A 15,835-nucleotide genomic window follows, 5' to 3' on the forward strand; every position below is an offset into this window, starting at 1 on the left:
GGGCTTCTCCCCAGTGTGGGTTCTTTCGTGGATCTGGATGGAACTGGGACAACTGAAGGCCTTCCCACACTTCTCACACACGTAGGGCTTCTCCCCAGTGTGAATTCTTTCATGGATGCGAAGGGACCCGGGAGAGCTAAGCACTTTTCCACAATGCTTACACTGATAGAGTTTCTCTCCGACGTGTGTCCGCTCATGTGTTTGAAAGGGCTGGTAATAGATGAAGGTTTTCCCGCAGTACTTACACCGGTAGGGGTTTTCTCCACTGTGAGTCCTTTCGTGTCTCTGGAAGGATTTGAGGTAACTGAAGGTGGCCCCACACTCCTTACATTTATATCGCTTCTCTCCACACTTAAACCCTTCAAGTTCATGCCCGGGGTAAGACCTGACATGCCTAGTGAGAGATGAACAGAGCATGAAGTCTTTTCCACACACACTACAGCTATACGGCTTTCCTCCTGAAGTGATCTTGGTCACACCAGTGTTGGGAGTCTGGCTGAAGCTTTCTTCACGCTGTGTAACTTCTTTACTCTCATAGAACCTTTGTGTCACATAACTTCTGCAAAAAAAAAAATTAGAAGCACATTATGAATAGTTGTTCATCATTTAATGTTCACTGATATACACGGGAATTACATTTTTATAGCCAGGACATGGTGGCAGACTACTAATCCTGGCACTTGGGAGGCTGAGGCAGGAGGATCACGAATGTGAGGGCAGTTAATGTTATAAAGCAAGGTTCTATCTCATAATAAAAGCAAAAGCTAGGCTGGTAGTGTGCCTGGAATCCCAGCATTTGGAAAGCTGAGGCAGGAGGACTGTGTGGTAGAAGTGTGTGCTCAGCTGGGGCTATACAGTAGATTCCCGTCTCAGCACACCAAAGCAGGGCCTGGAGAAATGGCCGAAGTTAAGAGTGCTTACTGCTTGTCTAGGTCTGTAGACGTGGAGGCTCAGAATTACGTGTAATTCTAGTTCTGGGGCATCTGATACCCTGTTTTGGCCCCTGGGACCTCCTGCACGTATGAGTGCACATAAGTTAAAGCAGATAGACACACACATAAACACATCAATAGAATAATAATGATAATTCCAAACCAATCAAAAGGTGCAATTACAAAGTATTATTAATATGTAGGGTTTTCTTTCTTTCTTTCTTTCTTTTTTTGTTGCTTTTGATTTTGTTTTATTCCACACAGGGTTTCTCTGAGTAGCCCTGGCTGTCCCAGAGGTCATCTGTAGTCCAGACTGGCCTTGAACTCAGAGATCCACCTGCCTCTGCCTCTTGAGTGCTGGGACTAAAGACGTGCACCACCACCACCCAGCTTATATGGGGTTTCTTAATGTTGCTTCAAGTTAAAACTTTATTTTGAGAGTCTTATTATGTAGCCCTAGCTGGTCTTTATTCACTATATAGACTAGGTCAGCTTTGAACTCATGATGCTCCCCTCCTGTCTTTAATTTGCTATGATCCTCCTGCCTCTGCCTTTGTCTAAGTGTTGGGATTACAGGTGTGCACCACTGTGGTGGTTGGAATAGGTTTGGCCCCACAGACTCATGTGTTTGGATGCTTGGCCATAGGGAGAGGCACTGTTAGGAGGTGTGGCTTTGTTGGAGGAAGTGTGTCACTGTGGGGTAGGCTTTGAGTTCTCTCAGGCTCTGCCCAGTGTGAAAGACAGTCTCCTCCTGGCTGCCTTTGGATCAAGATGTAGAACTCCCAGCTCTGTCAGTGCCATGCCTGCCTGGACACGGCCATACTCCTCACCATGATGATAATGGACAGAACCTCTGAAACTGTATGCAGTCCCAATTAAATGTTTACCTTTGCAAGAGTTGCCTTGATCATGATGTCTGTTCACAGGCAATAAAACCCTAAGACAACTAACATTATCTAACAAAATAGTTACATGTTTAATATCTACCATTTAAAATACTTTGATAAAAAAATTTTAAAGACCATACATGAGTTTCTTGTATATAAAGTTTATTAGTACTGATAAAAATACCGACATCCTTGAACAGAGGACAAAACCCCTTCTTGAGAATTCCCAGGTGAGATTCACAGAAGTGCAAGAGCAGGACAGAGTTTACACTCAGAGGTATCTCACTGGATTGATGATGAAATTTTCAGTGGCTGCCTCATGGGGGTGGACAAGGCAATGTGATGCCAGAATCTGGACCAGACAGAAATTTTCTGTTCTAGATACACTCTTTTTATTCTCTACAGCACGGCCCGTTGCTCTCTACTGACAATATGTGCCTTTGGACAGTCAAAGGAACCAAATTCTGGAGTAAGTAAACCAGCTACGAATACTGACCTGACAATGGCTGAGATTATTTTAAACACACAACCACATGAGAATTCACCTGAGCATGGAATGTAGAGAAATAGAAAAGAAGGAACTGTAGACCACAATTAACAGACGCACTAGAGGAAATAGTTTTCTCTTTTGTATTGTTATTTTATTACTGTTATTTATTTAGTTACATCTATATATTATATAAAACATAACAGGAAAAAAGTCAATAAATTTATAAAATAAATTGAAAATGTTTGGATTAAAAAAAAAACCCACAGGAGATTTGCCTCCATGACTACAGGTCTCTCAATATGCTGTTGGTCTTGCATCATAAGTATCAAGGAAAGATATCTAGCTTGAAACAAAAGTTGGCATGCTGCAAGGTTAAGCTGCAGTCAGTATGGTGATGGGTCAGAAAACAACAGATTCTTTAAACCTTATCTAAAATATTGGCTACAACAAATGCTGATTTGTCAAAATGCACGCTTTTATCAGAACAGCAAGAGGAAAACCTGAGTGAATGAATGTAACTTACCTCCAAGTTCTCTGGAAGAAGGTAAGCAAATGAATACTGTGTTTTACCACTGTTCCCCGAAGCATCGTTCTAAGCATGCAGGAGGGCATTAGGAACAGCTACGATCAATTACATCTACTCAGAGGTAAGTTCAAGGCCAAGAACAGCAAAATGCCTGAAGAAATTCTCCTGTGGCCAGTACCATTTCAGAGATGCCTATTTATGCTAGGAGATAATATGGCCTATGTGTTCTTTTCATTCAAAAGGACATTCCCAGGTTCAACCTTACTGAAAGAGGCACCCCTGAACCTGCTAACAAGAACAACTAGGAACCAGGATAAGCCCAGTATAAAGTTATTTAGCAAGCACACGCTAGCCATTCCAGTTTGAACTCTACCAACCACAAATGTGAGGGGAAATAAAACACTGAAGATGGCATTGTTCCTCAAGGCGAGGAACAAAGAGGAATTAGGCACTTTCTCTGTGTGGAGAACTGTTTTGAGCTAAGCAGAAGAGTAACATCAAAGGCTGACCAGTGCATCTAAAGACCAATACACAAGGAGGCAGGACACCAGGAAGAAAGCTTAGAAAAGGACGTTTTATAGGTCTGATTAGAAGTGGGTCTAGGGTAGCCACACCAAAGGTGTCTGACTTGTGACTCCGGCAGCAATCAAGTGGCAAAATATTTCAGGACATTTTCAACCCAGAAGTCATACAGGAGTTTCTTTTGGTTGCCCAATTTAAAAATATAATATGTAGTAAGATACTGCTTTCCTTAGTGGTAAACTCACCTTACGTTTTCCTCTTGGATTCTATACTGATTTGTAACATCTTGGTCTTCCAAATCACTCCCTAAAATGTAAAACCATAAAACCATTATACACTCTTAGAGATTACAAAACTCTTCTTAGGTTCTAGATCTGAAACAAGTTCATAATGCCTGGTTACATCAATGTAAACCACGTTTTACCTTCTAAGTCTTAAAATAGTGATGTGGGCAAGAAATCAGTCAGTAGGCTTGGTGGTGCATGACTTTAATCCCAGCACTGGGGATGCAGAGGCAGGCAGATCTCTGAAAGTTCAAGACCAGCTTGATCTACAGAACGAGTTCTAGGGCAGCGGGGATACATGGTGAACCTTGTCTCAAACAACAATCCCAACAACACAACAACAACAACAACAACAACAACAACAAAATTCCTCATCATATAATCACAGACGTGAAGGAAACAGCATCATCCTTACCCACAGAGGCCAGGTTCCTCACGGTTTCCCACATCACATCTCTGTAGAGCTTCTTCTGTGCAGGACGCAGCAGAGACCATTCTTCCTTAGTGAAAGTCACACACACGTCTTCAAAGTTCACTGAATCCTAAGCATTCCACAAGAAGAGTAAGAAGATCAACAGGGCTAGGGAAATCTACATTCAATCTGTAACTGCACGCTCACACCATTTCTTTGTTCCTCTGTAGTACTGGGAATGGAACCAAGTGTCACTCACACTAGGCAAACTCTACCACTCAGGCAGCTTAGTCCAAAGGTGACATACAATTCTGTGGCCTCTCAACTCTACCTGGCTTGATTGTCAGTTTTACTAATTGTTCATAGTGAAGTTGTATACGTTTAACAGCTTCTAGAAAGCATGAACATAGGCTACATTTTTATTATGGCCACTGCACAAGCATTTAAAAAATATAATTTAATTTGCTTTTTGAGACAAGAGTCTCAAGTAGTCCAGACTGACATCCACCTTGCTATGATATGATCTCCTTGATCTCCTTGAACTCCTGATTCTCCTGCCTCTACCTTCCAAATGCTGGGGTTAAAGGGGCATGCTCCCACACCTAGGATTCATGATTCTTTGTAGAATAACACCTAACTCTCAGGTAGGCATTATATAGAAAGTAAAAGAACACTATCAAATTTATTTTATGAGACTAGTATTATTCCAATACCAAAACCAGGTAAAAATACAAAAAAAAAAAAAAAAAAACCCAAAAACTGGAGTACTTTCTTTGATGAAATTATCAACAAAGAACCTGCAAACTAAATTTAGGAGCACATTAAGATGTGCATAGTCTCTTTCCTATTGCTGGGATGAACCACCACAACCAAGCCAACTTACAGAACAAAAAGTTTATTTTGGGCTTACAGTTTTATAGGAAGGAGAGTCCATCACAGTGAGGAAGCAAGCAGCCACCACCAGGCACGGTGGCAACAAGAGCTGAGTGCTCACATCCCCCACACAGCTGGAAATAGAGAGAGCAAACTCCAGATGGCTCCAAGGCTTTAAATTCCCAAGACCAGCCCAATGACATACACTTCCAGTACGGCCATATCTCATAAGCCCTCCAAACAGGGTCATAAACTGGGGAGAACTTGGGGCTCTTCCCATTCAAACCACAACAGCCAGCTGGGTTTCATCCCAGGAAGGCAAGGTTGGTTTAGCCCGTGTGAATCAAGAAATGTAAGGGCTGGAGAAATGCTCAGTGGTCATGAGTACTGGCTGCTCTTCCATAGGATCCGGGTTTAATTCCCAGCACTTGCATGGTAGCTTACAACTGTCTGTAATTCCAGTTCCAGGGGATGGAGTGCCCTCTTCTACCTTCCCCAGCACCGAGCATACACACAGTACAGACATCCATATACAGAAAAAAAAAAATTAAAAATTGAAAAAATGGTGGTGTACTCCTTTAATCCTAGCACTTGGGGGGCAGAGGCTGGTGGATCTCAAATGAGTTCAAGGCCTAATCTATGTAGTGAGTTTCAGGACAGCCATAGCCAGGGCTCTGTAGATTAAACACTGTCTGAAGGAGGAAGGGAGTGGCGGGGGGGGGGGGGAGAATGAGATGTAACACACCATTTAAAAAAACTCAAGGACAGGGATCACACCATTCAGTTGATTGCTGAATAAACATTTGACAAAGTTTAACATGCCTTCACCACAAAAGTCTTGGAGACTTTAATAACAGATGGAATACATTTAAAAACAATAAAACCTACAACCAACAATATATCAAATGAAAGCAAATTGAACATATTCTTTAAAATCAGGAGTGAAACACCCTCCCCTCCTATTCCCTGTAGTGTCTGAAGTCACAGCTGTAGCAATTAGACGTGTGAAGGGCAGAACAGGCATAAGATAGGAAGGGAAGAAGCCAAACAAACCCTGCCTATTTGCAGGTGACACCATCTTTAAAGACCCTATAAAGCGTACTAAAAAACCCTTGGACCTAACAAACAAAGTAAAGTCACAAGATACAAAATCAATATTAAAGAAAATAAAATCAGACTTATATATTCCAAGAATGTACCCTCAGAGAAGAAAACTGAGAAAAATAGCCCATTCCAATTAACTCCAAAAAAAAAAAAAAATGTTCTCAGGGATATATCTAACCAGAGAGAACACTTCTACAGTGGAAACTTTACGACATTGGAGAGGGAGGTCACAGAAGGTACTCCATGATGAACGGCTGTCCCATGCTCCTAGGTTGGCAGAACCAATACTGTGAAAATGGCTAAACCATCAAGGCTAACTTCCAGTTGCATGCAGTGGCCTTCAAAGTTCTGATATAAAGTATGTACTCTTAACTATTGACTCATCTTTCCAACCCCAAAAAATCTTTGTCTCTGGAGCCTTATACCAAGAGGAAAAAAACAAAACAAAACTTCTACTCGAGAGGCCACCCGTGAGCTAAGGAATGAAAGCATGAACATCCATGAAGCAATAATTGACAATAATTGTTCCAAACTAAAGACAGACATGTAATTACAGATACAGGTTTAAAAAAACCCCAAACACACACCGAGTAGGGTAAACACTGAAGACACATTTCGTTCTGAAGAGCAAAGGTAAAGTGTAAAAATGAGCCAGAGGAGAAGGGCAACAAGTCATGAAAGCTACAGAGTGGGGTCATTTCTCAAATATTTAAGAGAGGAAAACTCCACAGTACTAGGATTCAGAACAGGGGGGCTGCTGAGATAGCTCAGAGGTTAGACACACTTGTTCTCTAGGACCTGGGTTTGGTTCCCAGAACACATATGGCGGCTCACAACTCCTCCTGACCTCTGTAGGCGCCAGGCATTCCTGTGCTACATATACATGTGTGCTGGAGAGATACTCATGTGTAAAATCAATACATCTAAACTATTTGTTTTGAGAGAAACGTCAGGTGTGGAGGTTTGCATAGGCCCAAATGATCAAGCTGAGGCAGAGCAATCTCTCCAGAGGCTTGGGCAACATACAGAAGACCTTCCCTCTAGAGTATGAATAAGGAGAGAGGGCAGGGGAGTGTGGCTCAGTGGTATAGCAACTGCATCGGGCAATGGGTTTGATCACCCAAACTGAAATAATTGAGACAATGTCTTTCTGAGACAAATAAAAATCGAGGTACTTCTGGAGGCTACGGCTCAGTGGAATTGGGTTTGTGAGAAGTACTTAATGAAGCTGGGCATTGGGGGGCACACGCCTCTAATCCCAGCACTTGAAAGGCAGAGGCAAGCAGATCTGAGTTCAAGGCCAGCCCATACTAAGTGGTGAGTTCCAGAACAGCCAAAGCTACATAGTGAGGCGCTATGAGCCAGGAAGCCTTTAATCCCAGCATCAGGGAGGCAGAGGCGGGTGGATCTGAGTCTGAGTCAGCCAGGCCAGCCAGAAACCCTATCTCACACCCCTGCCCCCAAGAAAGATAGAGAGAAGTAGAGACAGAGACAGACAGAGAGAATGCAAGTGAGCGCCCTTGGAGGCAAGAAGGTATCAGAGGCCAGGAGGAGGTGTCACCCCCCGAAATTCTGAAACTACAGGTTAGCTACTGGAACTGACCCTGAGTCTTCTGTAAGAGCAGAGTGCTCTTAACCTAGCCACTGAACCATCTCTCTAGCCTTTCTTTCTTTCTTTTTTTTTTTTGAAGACAGGGTCTCACATTGACTTGGAATATATTATGTAGCCTAAGATAGAATCAAACTTGAAGTGATCTCTCTGCTTTGGCTTCCTGCCAGGATTACAGGCCTGGTGAGCCTGGGATTTGCTTTCCTTTCTTTCTTTTGTTAAAAAAAGGACTTATTTCATGTGTATGAATGTTCAGTTGCAAATATGTATGTGTACCACCTGTGTGCTTTGTGCCCAAGGTGGTCAGTAGGGGACTGTAGGATCTCCTAGATCTGGAGTTATGGTTGGTTGTGAACCACTATATGGGTGCTGGGAACCGAACCCCCGCCCTTTGGAGAGCTTCAAGTACTCTTAGCCGCTGAGTCCCAGCACGAGTTACAGTATCTAAGCACTGCGCATGTGAACGCACCACTGAGGCCACTCAGAGATCAAGAAGTTCTGTTCTAAACTGGAGTGGGAAGAAGCTGAGAAATTAGCGAAGGCTGTGGAAATTTAGAGATCTACTTCTAGCCCTAGAAAGAATAGATTCGCCGGCAAGGCCTGAAATCGGTGGCTGTGTCCATCATCTTCATGAAATCGCGTGGGTGGTACCAGTGACCCTGGGGCGAGCGGGAGGCCCGGGCCGCACAAGCTTAGCTCTTCCAGTGCCCAAATCCAGTGCCCAAATCCTGCAGACCTGCAGGGCTCAGAGCTCTTGCTGGGCTGGTCGCTGCGCAGACCGATAGGACCAGCAGCCCTCCCCCCTTCTTCTTCCCTCCCCTCTCCCCTTGGGGGCGGGCAGCCGAACTCACCATCGCAGGCCTTCATGGATCAATGCTTTGCCAGGTCTCAAGGAAATCACACTAGTCTGTCACCTAGTCCAAACACTTATATGACGTCCCGCGCATGTGCATAACATAGCCACGCCCACTCCCCCCTCGCCGCCCCCCACCCCCGCCTTTCTTGCTTCACCAGGTAGACGGGGGCATTAGCTGGGACTTCTCACTTAAGTTGTGCTGGTGAGACGCCGACGTCTTTCCGCCGCTGCTTCTGAATAAGGGAAGGCAAATATGCTCGGCTTCCAGATGGTGCGACATCTAGCGTTATCCACAGTAGTTTATAGTGTTTGCAAGAGCACGGAAGGTCCTCAGGGATGGAGGCTGTTCTTGAAACCATGGTTGTTTGCAACAGACACTGTTTTTCAAGGCAGGGTTTCTCTGTGTAGCCCTTCCTGTCCTGAAACTCTCCGCTCTGTAGACCAGGCTGGCCTCTAACAGAAATCTGTTCGCCCGTGCCTCCTGAGTGCTGGGATTATAAGGCCATCACCGCCTGACCTGCAGACACTCTTTAAAAGTAACCCTGGAGCTGGCCATGGCAGTGCACTTTGTAATCCCAGAGTTTGGCAAGCTGAAGCAGGATCAGGAATCCGAGCGCTTATAATTAGTTCAAGGCCAGCCTAGGAGGCATGAAACACTATATAAAAATAACGCGAACTTGAGGGTATAGTTTAGTGCTTAACCATCGTGAAACCACACCACCCCCACAAACAAGCAAACAAGCAAGTGTGCTTGTTCTATATGATCAGGGTTGCTTCATAGTTTCCCTGTCTTCACAGATCCAGGCTTAGAAAAGGGATCCCCTACTCTGGTCTGACATTTGAACTGGACAACCCCAGCATGGGTGTAGGTTTCTTTCTCCGTTTCTCTGCTATATAAGAAGGGTTGGTAATGTAGCTCAGGCTGCCCTAGAACTCAGGACCCTTTTGCCTCAGCCTTCCTAGTAATATAATTACAGGAATTTGTTATTTTTAACAAAATCTCAATTGTTCGGTTTTACCAATGAAGACACAGGAGCCGGATGCTGCGGTGAAAACCTGCTAGTTCAGGGCAGAGCAAGCACCAAGCTGACCTTCCTCAGCTGAAGTCTCAGAAGAATCCCCTCTCTCACACCTTCAAAGCATCTCAAAGGTCTCAGAAACCTTCAAACTCCAGTCCCCTTCTGCTGCCTTTGATCAAGATACAGAATAGAACTCGTGGCTCCTCCAGCACCATGTCTACCTGCACCCCATGTCATGAACGCCATGTTTCCCACCACGATGTTAATGGACTGAACCTCAGAGACGTTAGCCAGCCCCACTTAAATGTTTATCTGTATAAGAGTTGCCTTGGTCATGGCGTCTCTTCACAGCAATGGGACCCTAACCAGGACAGAGATGGTTACCAGGCACTGGGATGTTGCTTTGATAGGCCTGACCATCTTCCAGTTAGGAACTGTATCTGAGATTTGTGCTTGGTGGTGGGATTAAAGGCGTGCACCACCACTGCCCTGTTCACAGTAATGGGTTACCACCAACCTGCTCAAATATTTTACCTTAGCTACAAATCACTCCAACTTTTGGAGATTTAGGAGACAAATTTGAATTGTAGTAACCCTTTGAATTCTCTTTCTCTTTTAAAAAAGATTTATTTATTTTATGTACACTGTTGTTATCTTCAGACACACCAGAAGAGGGCACCAGATCCCATTACAGATGGTTGTGAGCCACCATGTGGTTGTTGGGAATTGAACTCAGGACCTCTGCAAGAGCAGTCAGTGCTCTTAACTGCTGAGCCATCTCTCCATCTCTGAATTCTCTTAAAACACTTAAAACCTCTTACCTGTGTTTTTAATACCAATCGACAAAAATATCCATTGTATTTAAGGAGAAAACTCAAAAGTTGATGTCCCGTAAGATGTTATGGGTCACATGACAAACTACAGTCTAACATTCTAACATGGAGTTAAGTCATGTGGTGTAAGAGACTCATTCTTCACTTTATAGTGGTAAAGCAAATGTGCCTTTGGGAAGTTATCATTGGAAATTATCTTTTATTTTAATTTTTCATGCCTGATAGATGAAAGGCATTTGTTAGTCTTTGTAAGTTAATTTATACTGAATGACCAAGCTGTCTGATGAACGGTTACCCTCCTTATTCTGGAGATCTCTCCTGTTCAGACCTAATCTTTGTCAATCTCCATGGTCTCCACAGCATTTCTCCTCTTGTGAAAACAAACACAAGATCTCTTCCCCCAACATAATACATACGGTGTAACACCCAGTTTCCGTTCCATTAAAGACAACATATCTTTAAACTATACAGAATGATTTTTAATTCAGCAGGTTTTTTTAAAACTATCCAGTATCTCTCCACAACTTGTGTTGTTCTCTCACTAGCATTTTACAAATTCAGTGTTCATAAAGCACTGTGTAATCTGTCTCTGGGGTATTTATTATCCCTTTCTGTTTACTAAGCATGTCTTTTAAAGTATGATTGACCGTTTTATAACTGCTAGTCCTGTGTTATATACCTTTAATATGGTTTATGCTTAACTGTGTGGAAACTTGTTTCATTCCACTAGGGACATATGCTGGGCACTGTCAAAATGAATCTGTACAGTACCTTCATAATAATCATAACTTCTAATAAGCCTGCAATTATAGAATCAGCCTTCTCAGAAGTTAGATTGGCCATTGAAATCCTAAATATGTGTCTATGACATGGTGTACATACTTTAATTTTTTTTTTAAACTCTGAAAAACGAAACACATTCACTTGTCAAACTTCATTTCTTCAGGTACCTTTTGGGTTACTTCCTGTGGGTAATGGAGTTTGGTTATACAAAAAACAAGGAAAACATTTCTTTATAAGTTCTTGGCTTGTTACCAAGTGACAGAAAAACCTCTTTTTCATTTTTTTTTGCTGTTAACATGTGTTTCTTATGAAATTATGAGGCTTTTAGTACATTCTCTATTAATGGCTGATCAGTTTCATCATTACTTGTGCCAGAGGGCCGGGCAGACCTGTGTGGGATCTGTTATGTGTTATATACAACGGATGATTTTTATCTCTGATGGCTTGTTGTAGCTGAATAAATAGTTAATTCTGAATTATCCTGGATAAGCTTAGCAGTTTCAAAATATAAAACAACTCTTTTTGTATGTTGAAAGTCAATGACTATATTAAGAGATTCAGGAAAATCTAATAATACCATAAGGATGTATCATGCAGGCCTGTTTTATTTTTTTTAACTGAATAATAAGAACTTTGAGCAACTTTACTTATTTTTCCTGACTTATAACCTGCCTTTTCTGATTTATTTGCATCAGTATAGATGTAGGGACTCCAGAAAGTGGTCTCTCTTTTACTATATGATGGAGAATCCAATTAATTCATTTTATAAAATTGAAGTCTCTTGCTTTTGACATATTTGTTGTTAATTTTTCCCCAAAATTACTGGAAGCACTTTCTTTGCCATTGTTTATTTTCTGTCCTCAGTAAGGCAATTTCATCATTATTAAAAGGTGCCACAATTTCTGCTGGGTCTATTCTGCTAATTGATGAAGTCTCATTTTTCCTTTCAGAATCAGTTCAGAAAACTTTTCTACAAAGGCCTTTAATTTTTTACTCTACTTGTGTGCTAAAAGTATTCATTTTAAATTATTATCTTCTTTTTGCATTAGAATTCCCATGGGAGGATGAGTAGAAGGCAAAATAACTAAAATACTATCCAGGTTTGGATCCTACCATTCCACATGTGCGTTCTGGTAGTCTCTTTTCTACCAGAGTTAATTCTCTCTCAGCCTCAGCTGATAATTTTCGTGGCCTATTTAAGTTCTTAATCACCTTGTAAGGTTTGAAATAAATCACTTAGCTCTTGAATAGTTAATCCAATTATGAGCCATAGGCAGTTAATATCTCCCAGCAATTTTTGAAAATTATTAAGAATTTGTAATTGATCTCTCCTAGTTTGTACTTTCTGTAGTTGTATTTTCTGTAAACCTGTCTTGTATCTTCAATAACTGATAGAATCTCTCCTCTTTGTATTTTTTTTTTTTAGGGGCAATTTGTAATCCCCAGCAAGGCAAAATTCTCTTTACTTCATCAAACATTTTTTCCTAAGGTATCTATCCCTGAATTAACCAATAAGGTATCATCCATATAATGGTAAATTTTAGATTGAGAAAACTTTATGAATTATTTCTAACAGTTTTGTACAAAATATTGACATAATGTTAGACTATTTAACATTCCTTGTGGTAAGAACTTTCCAGTGATACCCTTTAAGAGGTTGAGCAGTGTTATAAGTAGTCACTATGAAGGTAATGTTTTTTGTCATCGTTTTATAAAGGTATAGTAAAAAAGCAGTCTTTTAAATCAATCACTATAAAAGACCATTTCTTAGGTAATAAAGAAGGCAAGGAAATTTTAGGTTGTAAAACATAATTATGGTTTTACAATCTGTTAACATTCTTCATTTTTTCAGATTTCTTTTTAAAGTCAAATATAGGAGAATTCCAAAGACTTGTAGATTTCCCAGTATGTTGAGCATTTAGCTGGATGGTGGCACATTAGGAAAATGAGGTGGCTATAAAGTCCCCAGTGAGTGGGTAGTGAGGATGTATAGGAGGTGTAAAGCAATATTTTGCCTCCTAGACAAGCAGTGCCTCCACAGCTGGGGTCTGGAGGCAGGATGGTCAGTCTCTGAGGGCCATGGTTAGCTGTTTGGAGAAATATACAATGGGGCTATACCTGTAGCAGAGTATTACAAGGGTTTATAGTTACAATGCAGAAAGAGATGGAAGCTTTGTGTAGGTCTGGAAGTGCTAGCATTGGGTAGTGATGGAGGGACGGGGAGGGAGGGACGGGGAAGGGAGGGAAGGGGACTTCAGTAGCTATCAATAGTAGAGACCCTTTCAGTTAGGGGTGGGGCTTCATTTCTACTCACCCTTCTCTGAGCTGGGGTTTCCTCTGGTTTGAACCTGTGCAGTTTGTGCACATTGTCACAGTCTCTGTGAGTTCATCTGTGCATCAACCCTGTGTGTCTGGAATAGTTTCTTTCAGTCATCCAACACTCAGGGCTCCTACAATCTTTCTGACTACTCTTCCACATAATGTGAGCCTTGAAGAAAGGGGTTTGATGAAGACACCTTACTTAGGACTGAGTGCTTCAAGTCTCTCTCTCTCTGTGCATTATCCATTTGTGGGTCCCTGTGTTAACTCCCATCTACATCAAGAAGACGTTTCTCTGAGGAGTATTGAGTGATGTAATGATCTGTAAGCCAAGTATGGTAGCTAAGTACATAAATCAATGAAATTAAATGAAAAAAATGGGACACATCTTCATAGGACAGGTTTTAATAATTGGAGGTAATTATTAGTGTTCGGTGTGACCACTAGATCTGTCCCATATCACTTCTATTATGACTGTAAAAGGTGTGTGTGTGTGTGTGTGTGTGTGTGTGTGTGTGTGTGTATGCATGTCATCATGTCATGGTGTGTGTAGGTTAAAGGTGGTTTTGTGGAGCTGATTTTCCTTTTGCCTTTATTGGGGCTCAGGTGATTAAACTCAAGTTGTCAGGCTTGCATCTTCAGACAGAAAACACCTTTACCAGGTGGTAATACCTGTGCTCCTCACTCTAGGTGAAGGTGCTGAAGGAGAAGATAGAAGCAGAGAAGGGTAAAGATGCTTTCCCTGTGGCTGAACAGAAACTCATCTATGCTGGCAAGATCTTGAGTGATGATGTTCCCATCAAGGAATACCATATAGATGAGAAGAACTTTGTGGTTGTCATGGTGACCAAGGTGGGGAGATTAGCTGAGATGATGCCCAAGAGCTTGTGTGCCCAGGAAGATGGGCATAGGCAGGGTTTTTGCCAGCCCAGGGGCTGTTAGCCTTTGACCTGCTTCATTTCTCTCCAGCATTGCCCTCCACCCGAGCCTCTGTCCTTGTCCTCGATGGTTGTTTCCTCCTGGTGATGCCCTACATGTGGCTTTCATATCACAGGTGTCCCAAGTCCATATTAAACTTTTATAAGTGAGAGAAAATATCAGAACAGTTAAAACAGATTATAGTGACCATATCAAGGACAATGACAGAATGTCATCGTTGAGGTAGGAAAAATTTGAAAACACACACAATGTGTATGCAAATCCTTTTATTCCTTTGAGTATGAGAGAGAATTTTATAATTTCAGACACAGACCGGTGAAGCTACATCTGACCCGCCGAATGTACAGATGAGTAAAGTCTTGGCTGAACTGGACCTCATCTGTCTTATTTGGAATTAAAAGTGAGCTCTGATCATCTTACACCAGAAAAAACACAAGTGGCCAATATTCACTTCTTATATGAGCCTTAAGGTTCAGGCTTGTGATCAGAGAGGAATTTAACTGACGATCCCTGAACTTTCTGGGAATGGTGATACACACCTTTAATCACAGCACACCGGAGACAGAAGCAGGTAGATAGATCTCTGTGAGTTTGAGGCCTAATCTACAGAGAGTTCCAGACAGCCAGGGCCATTATACAGAGAACCCCTGTCTTGAAATGCCCTGCAAAAAAATTTCCCTGAGCTTTTGATCCATGTTTCTCTAGAGGCCGAAGCCCCGTGTTCCCATATGTATGTCCACATGTTCTGGAGATGTTAACAATTGAGAAGTTTCCTGATGCAGTTTGGTCACTTCTGTTCCAGGACAATTTTACCAACTTTCAGAAACTGGATTTGTGAGCTGTGCTTTACAGTTCAGGGGGCGCAGAACACGAAAGACAAAAACCTATCACCCTTTCATGATGGAAATTCAAGGACAAGCAGCTGAAGAGATGGCTCAGTGGTTGAAGGCACTGCCTGCCCTTCTAGATGACTTGGGTTTAATTCTCAGCACCCACATGGCAGCTCACAGTTGTCTGTGACTCCACTCCCAGGGGGTCCAGGATCCTCCTGCTGTGGGTCTGAGTTTCAGAGTCAGACTCAAGTCATGATTTTAGTAGGCTAGAGGCTTTTCATTAAAAGAGTCTAGTCAGGACGGAACTGGAGAGAGGTCGTTAGGGAAGACCCCAGGTATTGTTACTGTAAGTACTGTAAAGGCAGACCCCACAAAGTTATAATAATTTTGGGGGAGCCAAATTAACTTATATCCTGTCTGGATGCAGACAAGGCTTGGTTTTATAACAGATGGCCAGCAGGTGCCTCAGCCACCCAAGCAAGCAAGCATTTCATACAAAAGCAGAGGTTGTCAGTTAGCGGGTTTCATCTTGGGACCCATGACTTTGTAGGCATGGCTGCAGTAGCAACAATCAGCAGTTTTGAAGACTAGGCCAACTGCAAAGGGAAGTTGTC

At 42.3% G+C, this 15,835-nt stretch overlaps 1 long non-coding RNA gene across 1 annotated transcript; it reads right to left on the bottom strand.

The window, feature by feature from the left end:
• Window positions 1–459: 459 nt before the first annotated feature.
• On the bottom strand, window positions 460–4,129 carry LOC308436338. The gene is made up of 3 exons (XR_013975527.1): window positions 4,057–4,129; window positions 3,603–3,663; window positions 460–559 (listed from the first exon to the last, which is right to left on the bottom strand). It is a non-coding gene; the product is annotated as an uncharacterized lncRNA (long non-coding RNA).
• Window positions 4,130–15,835: the final 11,706 nt, after the last annotated feature.

Source organism: Micromys minutus, assembly GCF_963924665.1.
Source record: "Micromys minutus genome assembly, chromosome: 24".
Taxonomy (NCBI): Eukaryota; Metazoa; Chordata; class Mammalia; order Rodentia; family Muridae; genus Micromys; species Micromys minutus.